The sequence below is a fragment of the Ornithorhynchus anatinus genome, chromosome 4 (genome assembly GCF_004115215.2).
Source record: "Ornithorhynchus anatinus isolate Pmale09 chromosome 4, mOrnAna1.pri.v4, whole genome shotgun sequence".
NCBI classification, from domain to species: Eukaryota; Metazoa; Chordata; class Mammalia; order Monotremata; family Ornithorhynchidae; genus Ornithorhynchus; species Ornithorhynchus anatinus.
This window is the reverse complement of record NC_041731.1, coordinates 57269602-57280175: the sequence shown is the minus strand read 5'-3', so window position 1 is coordinate 57280175 and position 10574 is coordinate 57269602. Positions and strand designations below refer to the sequence as shown.

Below are 10574 nucleotides of genomic sequence, written 5' to 3'. Positions count from 1 at the left end.
ATTATCATTATTACTCTACTACTTGTATATTTACTATGTGCAGAGCACTGTTCTAAGCACCGGAGTGGATGCAAGCTAATCAGGTTGGATGCAGCCCTTGCTCACATGGGGCTCACAGTCTAAGTAGGAGGGAGTAGAATTTCATCCCCATTTTGCGTTTGAGGAACCTGAGGCAGAGAGAAGTTAAGCGACGTGCCTAAGGCCACCCAGCAGACCCATGGTGAAGTCAGGATTAGAATCCAGGTCTTCTGACACTCAGGACTGTGCTCTTTCCACTAGACCATACCCTTTTTCCTAAACATCTAATTGCCTGAACAGGGATTTGAGCCCTGAAGCTTCAGATTAAAAATCTGATGCTCTACCGGCTGAGCTATCCAGGCTCACTGACAGGAGTGCCGGGCCCCTGAATCGATGGATTCACTGACCTCTCCCTGGTGCTCACCTGGATGGACTCTAGAACTCACCGGAAGAGGCTCCCTGGGGCAGCGGTGGGGTTGGGAGATGGCTGGGACACTGAAAAAACGTTGTGCCCTCGGTCAGATGGGCATGCTCTGGAGACACAGTGTGGAAAATAGGAATTCATTCTGCAAGACCCCGGCTGGATTTGCTGGTATCCCCCGCAGTGCTTAGAACTGTGCCCAGTACACAGTAAGTACTTAACAAATACCCCAATCGTTATTATTTAAGGGCAGATTCCAAAGAAGAACTGATGTTACCATGACAAATGTTAGCTTGGCTCTGGGCTGACACAGACATTTTCAGCAAAAACAAGATTTGTCCACAAGCTACAATTTTAGTTTAGCCTACTGGAACAAGCACAGGATTAGGGTTCTAATCCTAGCTCTGTCACTTATATACTTGATAATAATAATGTTGGTATTTGTTACGCGCTGACTATGTGCCGAGCACTGTTCTAAGCGCTGGGGTAGACACAGGGGAATCAGGATGTCCCACGTGGGGCTCACAGTCTTAATCCCCATTTTACAGATGAGGGAACTGAGGCACAGAGAAGTGAAGTGACTTGCCCACAGTCGCACAGCTGACAAGTGGCAGAGCCGGGATTCGAACTCATGACCTCTGACTCCAAAGCCCGTGCTCTTTCCACTGAGCCACGCTGCTTCTCCCCACTTGGGCAAGCCACTGAACCTCTCTGGGCTTCGGGCCCCCGCACCGATCTGTAAAATAGGGATAAGATACCTGCTCTCCCGCCCTCTTAAAACCTGAGCCCTGGGGGGGCCCAATGTTTCTGTTCAATGTGATTATCTTGTATCCACCCCACCACTCATCACAATGCTCAGCACAACATATGTGGCTAAAAAAATCTTATTAAAAAAAAAAAGATTGCCTAGTGCGGGCTTGGCCTCTCCATGGACCAGATGCAGGTTTAGTTCAAGCTCGCTCTAACTGTAAGCTCACTCTGGGCAGGAAATGTATTGATCAACTCTGTTATATTGTTATAGGGGAAGGAGCATGGCCTAGCGGATAGAGCACAGGCCTGAGAGTCAGAAGGACCTGGGTTCTAATCCTGACTCCACCACTTGTCTGCTGTGTGACCCTGGGCTAGTCACTTCACTTCCCTGGGCCTCAGTTAACTCATCTGTAAAACGGGGATTAAAACTGTGAGCCTCCTGTGGGATAGGGACCGTGTCCTACCGGCTAATCTTGTGTCTACCGCAGGACTGAGAACAGTTCACGACACATAATAAGCGCTTAACAAATGCCAGCATTATTATTATTATTATATTGTACTTTACCTCATCTTTAAAATGGGGTTTGAGACTGTAAGCCCCACATGGGGCAGGGGCTGTGGCCAACCCGATTTGCTTGTATCTACCCCAGTGCTTAGTACAGTGCCTGGCACATGGTAAGAGCTTACCAGATACCATTATCATTATTGTTACTCTCACAGATGCTTACTTCATTGCTCTGCACAGAGTAAGTGCTCAGGAAATAAGATCTGTGGATTCAATCTGAGGTAACAAGGTGAGTGAAGAGAGAATCTCTTCAATCTGCCCACACTATTAGCTGGAGCTTGACACCGGGCTTTTTTTTTTTCCCTACCCTTCAGTTAACTCAGATGAAAAGCATAGTTGGGTCATGCTTCTTGTCATGTGGCTAGAATTTCCAGTCTCTAAATAAGGCCAGGAAGCCCCATTTCAATCCTCTTCTCTGATGGGTTGTTCCAAAGGCTTAGGGTCAGAAAGTCAAATCTCCCTGGGGAAAATCCGATCCTGTGGAATGCAACTGTCGTTCTTTTTTTGGCTTCAGAGCAGTTTGTTTAAGATAAGAGGATGACAAATCGCCTGCTTTTAGCCATTCTACAGGGAAAAAAAAAAATGAAAGTGGGATACCGCTCGTTTGCTGACACCTTACCTGAATTGAGCCAAGTGAGACCATCTCCTGCTCATTCTTTACAACCTGATCTGGCTTCTCAATCAGTCCTCGGGGACTGCTGACCTCAAAACAACTAGCCTGTTCTTTTTTGCAAGCAGTCAATGCTATTTATTGAGTACTTCGTGCAGAGCACTGTACTAAGCACCTGGGAGAGTCCAAAGCAGCTTGTAGTCTCCTCATTCCTCCACCCTCTTTGCCCTCCCCTCTGCGTCATGTGTGCTTTTGGGTGTGTACCCTTAAGCACTCCGATACCCTACAGAACTTTTATGTCCATATCTTCCCACTCTTGTCTTGTCCTGTGCTGTAGAGTAGCTTCCGACCCATAGCGACGCCACGGACGCATCTCTCCCAGAACGCCCCGCTCTCCATCTGCAATCGTTCTGGTAGTGGAGCCACAGAGCTTTCTTATTAAAACTACTGAAGTGGTTTACCACCGCCTCCTTCCACGCAGCAAACTTGAGTCTCCGCCCTCGACTCTCTCCCGTGCCGCCGCTGCCCAGCGTGGATGAGTTTTGAAATGTAGCAGATGGTCTTCCGCTCGCTAGCCACTGGCCAAGCTAGGAATGGAATAGACAGGCCTCTGCTTGACTCTCCTTCCCGTAGCCAAGCCCGGTAGAGGACTGGAAACTCTCCGGTTGCGACCCTGAGAGGTGCTTCACACTCTACCATTTTCCTAATGTCTGTCTCTCTATTTGGACTGTAAAATCCTTCTGGGCAGGGACCATGACTACAACCTTCTCCCTTTTTTTAAGGTATTGAACAGACACTGTACTAAGCCCTGGTGTGGATACAAGCTAATCGGGTTGGACACGGTCCCTGCCCCACATGGGCTCACAGTCTGAATCCCCATATTACAGATGAGGTAACTGAGGCCCAGAGAAGTAAAGTGACTTGCCCGAGATCACGCAGCAGACACGTGTCCCAGAACCCAGGTCCTTCTGGCTCCCGGACTTATGCTCTATCTATTATGCAGCGTGGCTCAGTGGAAAGAGCCCGGGCTTCGGAGTCAGAGGTCATGAGTCCGACTCCCGGCTCTGCCACTCATCAGCTGTGGGACTGTGGGCAAGTCACTTAACTTCTCTGTGCCTCAGTTACCTCATCTGTAAAATGGGGATTAACTGTGAGCCTCATGTGGGACAACCTGATGACCCTGTATCTACTCCAACACTTAGAACAGTGCTCTGCACATAGTAAGCTCTTAACAAATACCAACATTGTTATTATGCCATGCTGCTTCTATTTATTGTCATATTCTGTCCCAAGTGTTTAGTATAGTACTTCGCACACAGGGAGCACTCAATAAATACCATTGATGATGATGATGATGATGATGATAATGATGATGCAGAGCACTGTACTAAGTATCTGGAAGAGTACAATGCAATTGACTTGCTAGGAAGGTTCCCTGACCAAAAGGACCTTACGGTGTAGCGGGGAAGACACGCATTAAAGAGAGAGGGGAAGGGGTTAGGGGATGGAACGAGCTTCTCTGCCTCTGATTCTTTACACCAGCAACACAAACGTCACAGATGCTCATGCAAAGAAGAGGGGCGTTGAGGACGTCCTGTAGCTTCTGTCTCTGTATTTTGCCTCTTTTCAGAGCTACCTAGCCACACAACCTCAAGCAGAGGTTCTGGGTTCATGGGTTGGCATGGGCGAGACTGAGACCCGGGGAAAGGAAGATACCGAAGTGCTTAGTACAGTTCTTCGCACACAGTAAGTGTTCAATAAATACCATTGAATGAATGAATGAATTTCAAGGTACATACCAGCCAAGTACCACTTTAACACCAGAGTATCTGACAAACCTCCATAAGGTCTGTTAGCCGACAACATTTTTGGATCTCCGAGTCCTGTTATTGGTTGCTGGGGGGTGTTGCAGTGGGAGGGGAAAGAAAAAAACCACAGTCATTACCTAAAATGATAATAACTGCTGAATTTGCAAAGTGTTTACTATCAATCAGTTAATCATTTGTATTTATTGAGCAGAGCATTATACTAATCATTTGGGAGAGTACATTATAGAAATAAGACAGACACATTCCCTGCCCAAATGAGCTTACTGTCTAGAGGGGGAGACAGACATTAATATTAATAAATATCAGTGGGAAGCAGCATGGCGTAGTGGATAGAACATGGGCCTGGGAGTCAGAAGGCCATGAGTTCTAATCCTCCTTCTGCCACTTATCTATTTGCTGTGTGACCTTGGGCAAATCACTTAACTTCTCCGCGCCTCAGTTGCCTCATCTGTAAAATGGGGATTGGGGCTGTGAGCCCCATTTGGGACAAGACCTATATCCAACCCGATTTTCTTGTATCCAGAAGTATTGTGCGCTTAGTACAATGCATGGTATATAGTAAGCGCTTAACAAATACCATTATTGTTATTAATAATGTTAATAAATATAAATAACATAATATCATAGTATAATATAAATAGTATAAAAAAACTGTACTAAATGCTGGGGTAGACATAGGATCATCCGTTTCCATATGAGGTTCACAGTGTAATAGGAGGGAGAACGGGTATTGAATCCCCATTTTCCAGATGAGGGAACTGAAACATAAAGAAGTGAAGCGGTGCCCAAGGTCACACAGTAGACGAGTGGTGGAGCCGGGATCAGAACCCACATCCTCCGACTCTCGGGCCCGTGCTCTTTCCACTAGGACATGATCCTTCTCTAGATGTTCTAACGAGACGGGACAAATAATAAATAATAATGATGGTATTTGTTAAGCCCTTACTGTGTGTCTGGCACTGTTCTAAGCTTGGGGTAGATCCAAGCTAATCAGGTTGGATACGGTCCCTGTCCCATATGGGCTCACGATCTTAATCCCCATTTTACAGATGAGGTAACGGAGGCGCAGAGAAGTGAAGTGACTATCCAATGTCACACAGCAGACAAGTGGAAGAGCCACGGTAAGAGTCCTCTGACTCCCAGGTCAATGCTCTTTGCGCTAGGCCACGCTGCTTCGTTCCTTGAGCTCAGAGAAATTCCTCGGAACCTTGCCCACCCACTCTGGATGCAAAAACACGAAGGAAGACCAAAAGCGAGAGGCGTTGCTTTTCTTTTTTCCTTCGTGCATGCCATTTCAGGGAGTAACAGGATTTGGGGAAGAGATGGAGCGAGGATTTGTGGGAAAAGTCAGAGGTTAAAGGCTTCATTGGGGGGCCATTTTCTCTAGGCATCGGAGTTATCTTTCCCAGGCTACCGTAATTCCTAAGCATTCAGGGTTACCATCTCGACCGATTCTAGGTTCAGTAAAAAAGCCGAGCGGGGGAAGAATGGGAGGTTAAATAGCACAGTTGTTGCCATCTATTGGACTCCAAGGAAAATGCAAAGAATATTCCTTAAAATGGGATCTAGGAACACGTGTTTTCCAATGGAATCACAAGGGAATGTAATCAATATGGCAGTGATGGTGACGGTGGTATTTTAGTGCTTACTATGTGTCAAGCATTGTTCTAAGAGCTGGATAGCGATCGTCTCTGTTGCCGAATTGGACTTTCCAAGCGCTTAGTACGGTGCTCTGCAGTAAGCGCTCAATAAATACGATTGAATGAATGAATGAATACAAGCTAATCAGTCCTTGTCCTAAAAAGGGCTTAGTAACCTCAGTAACTGTGCCTCAGTAACCTCATCTGTAAAATGGGGATTAAGACTGTGAGCCTCATGTGGGACAACCTGATTACCCTGTATCTACCCCAGCGCTTAGAACAGCGCTCTGCACATAGTAAGCGCTTAACAAATACCAACATTATTATTATTATTATTATTATTAATCCCCATTTTTACAGATCAGATAACTGAAGCCCAGAGAAGTGAAGTGACTTGCCCAAGGTCACATAGCAGACAAGAGGCAGAGCTTGAACGAGAAGCAGCATGGCGTAGTGGATAGAGCATGGGCCTGGGAGTCAGAAGGTCAGGAGTTCTGATCCCACTCTGCCGCTTATCAGCTGTGTGACTTTGGGCAAGTCACTTCACTTCTCTAGGCCTCAGTTCCCTCATCTGGTAAAATGGGGATTGAGACTGTGAGCCCCATATGTGTCTAACCTGAGTTGCTTGTAGCCACCCCAGCACTTAATACAGTGCTTGGCACATAGTAAGCACTTAACAAATACCATATTAACGATAAAATAATAGCTGGGATTAGAAGCCGGATCCTTCTGATTCCCAGGCCCATGCTCTATCCACTGGGCCATGCTGCTTCACTGTGAAAGGACTCATTTGCAGTGACAGACATTGCATCTGATTTCTTCTGGCAGCAACAGAGAGAATCAGCTCTTGCCCTCTTATCTCACCTCGCTGATTTCCTACTTGCGGATGATACCCAAATCTATGACTCCAGCCCTGATTTCTCTCCCTCTCTGCACTCTGGCATTTCCTCCTGCCTTCAAGACATCTCTACTTGCATGTCCTGCCGTCACCTCAAACTTAACATGTCCAAAACAGAACTCCTTATCTTCGAACCCTGTCCTCCCCTTGACTTCCCCATCACGGTAGAGAGCAGCACCATCCTCCTGTAAGCTCGGCATTATCCTCCACTCCTTTCTCCCATTCAACCCACATATTCAATCTATCGCTAAATTCTGTCGATTCCACCTTCCCCGGATCGCTATAATCCTCCCTTTCCTTTCCATCCAAACTGTTTTGAGGTTGATCCAAGCACTTATCCTTTCCCGCCTTGATTCCTGTCTCCTTGCTGAAGCTCCTCGCCTCTTGTCTCTCCCCACTCCAGTCCACACCTCACTCTGCTGTCCAGATCATATTCATTTTTCTACAAAAACATTCAGTCCATGTTTCCCCACTCCTCAAGGACCTCCACTAGTTGCCCTCCCACCTCCGTATCAGACAGAAACTCCTTACCATCGGCTTTAAAGCACTCAATCATTTTACCACCTCCTTCCTCACCTCGCTACTCTCCTACTGCAACCCAACCCGCACACTTTGCTCCCCTAATGCAAACCTACTCACTGTACCTTAATCCCGTCTATCGCGTTGCCAACTTCTTGCCAACGTCCTGTCTCTGTCCTGGATTGCCCTCTTCTTATCCGGCAGGCAATTACATGCCCCCGTTTCAAAGCTTTATTGAAGGCATATCTCCTCCAAGATGCCTTCTGTGATTAAGCCCTCATTTTCTTTTTCCCCACTCCCTCCTGCATTGTCCTGACTTGCTCCCTTTATTCACCCCCACCCCCAGCCCCACAGCACTTATGTTCATCTCTATAATTCATTTATTTATATTAATGTCTGTCTCTCCCTTTAGACTCTAAGCTCACTGTGGACAGGGAGTGTGTCTGTTATGTTGTTGTGTTGTTCTCTCCCGAGCGCTTAGTACACTGCCCTGCACCCAGTAAGTGCTCAAAAAATATGGTTGATTGATGGACTGTCTGCTCTGCAACCTTGGACAAGTCACCTCTTGTTGCCTATTACCTCATCTGTAAAATTGGGATTAAGAATGTGAGTCCCATGTGAGACGTGGACCGTGTCCAACCTGATTAACTTGTATCTATTCCAGTACTTAATATGTTGCCTGGCACATAGTAAGTGCTTAACGATTACCATAAAAAAGCCCCTTGTGGGCCGGGAATGTGTCCAAACAGCTGTTTGCTCTAAAATCATGTCTCCTCCAAGAGGTCCTGCCCTGACTGACCTCTGATTTCCCTACCCTATTCACCCTCCCTTCTTGGTCTGTCACCTTTGCCTTGTAGTCCCTAAGCATTTGATAGGCTTCTCCTCAATTATATATATATATATATATATCTATAGATCCCCATATATAGATATATAGATATATATAGATATATATATATATCAGGAGATGGGTCTGTTTATTGTTGTACTGTACTCTCCCAAGAGCTTAGTACAGTGCGTTGCACACTGTAAGTGCTCAGTAAATACGATTGAATGAATATATAGCCTCATACTCTGCCTCTTCTCCTATCGGTAACTTATTTTAATGCCTGTCTCTCCTACTAGATTGCAAACCCCTTGAGGGTTGGGATCGTGTCTAACAAAGCTGTTGTATGGTAAAAATAATAATAATGGTACTTGTTAAGCGCTTACTATGTGCCACACACTGTTCTAAGCACTGGGGTAGATACAAGCTAAGCAGGTCAGACACAGTGCCTATCCCACGTGAAGCTCACATTCTGAATCCCCATTTTACAGGTGAGGTAACTGAGGCTCAGAGAAGAGAAGTGACTTGCCCAAGATCACGCAGCAGACATACGGTGGAGGCGGGATTAAAACCCAGGTCCTTCTGACTCCTAGGCCCAAGCTCTATCCACTAAGCCATGCTGCTTCCCCAGGCGCTCTTCCAAGCACTTAGTACAATGCTCTGCACACAGTAAGTGCTTAAAATTACCATGAATTGTGTATCTTTCCCCCTCCGCCCCACAGATCTAAAAATTATATTTAATAACCTCCATAGAAGGTCTTTGGAAATCCATTTTAGACATCCCTCTAGCCGCTAAACTCATTCTGGGCTGAGAACATGCCTACCAAATCTAAAATACTATTCCGTACAATATGAGAAGCATCACGGCATAGTGGATAGAGCACGGGCCTGGGAATCAGAAAGTCATGGGCTCTAATCCCGGCTCCCTCACTTGTCTGCTGCGCGGCCTTGGGCAAGTCATTTCATTTCTCTGTGCCTCAGTCCCCTCATCTGTTAAATGGGAATGAAGACTGTGAGCGCTGTGCGGGACAGGGATTGTGTCCAACCTGATTTGCTCATATCCAGCCCAGTGTTTAGTGTCTGGCACATAGTAAGTGCTTAATAAATACCATAATTATTGTTATTAGTTTTAATTATTACTCTCCCAAGCACTTAGTACAGTGCTCTGCACAGTAAGCACTTAATAAATATGGTTGATTGACTGACAGGACCCTTGCAGCTTCTCTACATCATTCTCCAGACTACCCCAAAGAAGGTTCAGTGCTCTAAATCTGTTGAGTTTAGAATAGAATGGGAAGATTATTTCTCAGATCTAACATTTTTTTTTTCTGTTTATACAGTTCGTGTAATACTTGTTTTATTTTTTAAGTATTCTGCAGGATTGATTCATAAACTCTTCCATCCTGACACCAGAATAAGTTAATGAACTCAAGATAGATTGAGAAGAGAAAGCAAACAAACCCATTCCGGGACATTTTGCAACGAGGAACGTTCCTCCGCACACTCAGATCTATTTTCACACGGCCCTTACTACTGATCTCTGCAGCTGGTGTCCGAGGAAGATTTTCTAATGGGTGATTTTTCTCGTTCTCACATCTGTCATGAAAACTGAAAACAGTTAAAACACTGTGTGCAGGCCAGTGAGGCAGATTTTCCATTGTGGAGGTCAGTCACAATGCAGGGAAGAAGAGGATTATGGGAATCTTCCATCCATAAATCTTGGTGGGAAAAGAGAAACTTTTGAACATGTACCAGGCCTCACTTTACTACCTGCCAAAATCCCCAGATCAGCCCTTTGGGGCACAATTTGCTATTTTATGTTTACCTCTCAACTTCTGTTGCCTTTTCAAATAGTTTTAGCTTGGGATCTCAGTACAGTGCTCAGTACTAAGACTTAATACATTCAGGATGTTCACATGATTAAGCTCAGTTCGTTAGTATTTTAAACGGAGTGGTTCACTGTTGACCAGTCTGCAAATTCTTCTCCACAACAAAATCCCAAGTACCCAATCCCAGCTCCTTTGAAAAAAAAAAACACACCAAAAAAAACCCCCCACGTTCTAAAAGGAAACCGTGGTATATTGTTGTTTAAAACTGTAGTGATTTCTTAGAATCGGTTCTAATCAAAGCCAACTGTGACTCAATGTCTCAAGACTGCCTCCATGAACCATTACCAAATGCAGCAGGAAGAGCATGTGGCTGTTTCAGAGCCCAGAATATTAATCCCCAAACTGGGGAGGGGGCAGAAGGGGAAGGCAGTAGGTTTTTAATTAAAGGGCCAGTCTCCTGGTTGGACACTACAGATCCTTGCTACTCTTCCTCCGCTTTGCTTCTTTTTTTGTTCCTATTGATGAATACGTGGAATCCGTATAAATAACCGATCCCCCGGCAGAGAGATTTCCCTCCAGAGAATACAAAAATAAGGGCAGGAAAACATTCTGCTTTACTTGTCCTTTTCGCTCAGTCTTAAAGTTGTAGTCCAGGGTTTGTTTCAGAGA

The 10574-nt window shown here is 45.6% G+C and overlaps 2 non-coding genes across 2 annotated transcripts; both read right to left on the bottom strand.

Moving 5' to 3' along the window:
• Positions 1 to 307: 307 nt before the first annotated feature.
• Positions 308 to 380, bottom strand: TRNAK-UUU. The gene has a single exon. It is a non-coding gene; the product is annotated as a tRNA-Lys (tRNA).
• A 2529-nt stretch (positions 381 to 2909) lies between these two features.
• Positions 2910 to 3047, bottom strand: LOC114811857. The gene has a single exon (XR_003759553.1). It is a non-coding gene; the product is annotated as a small nucleolar RNA SNORA7 (small nucleolar RNA).
• Positions 3048 to 10574: the final 7527 nt, after the last annotated feature.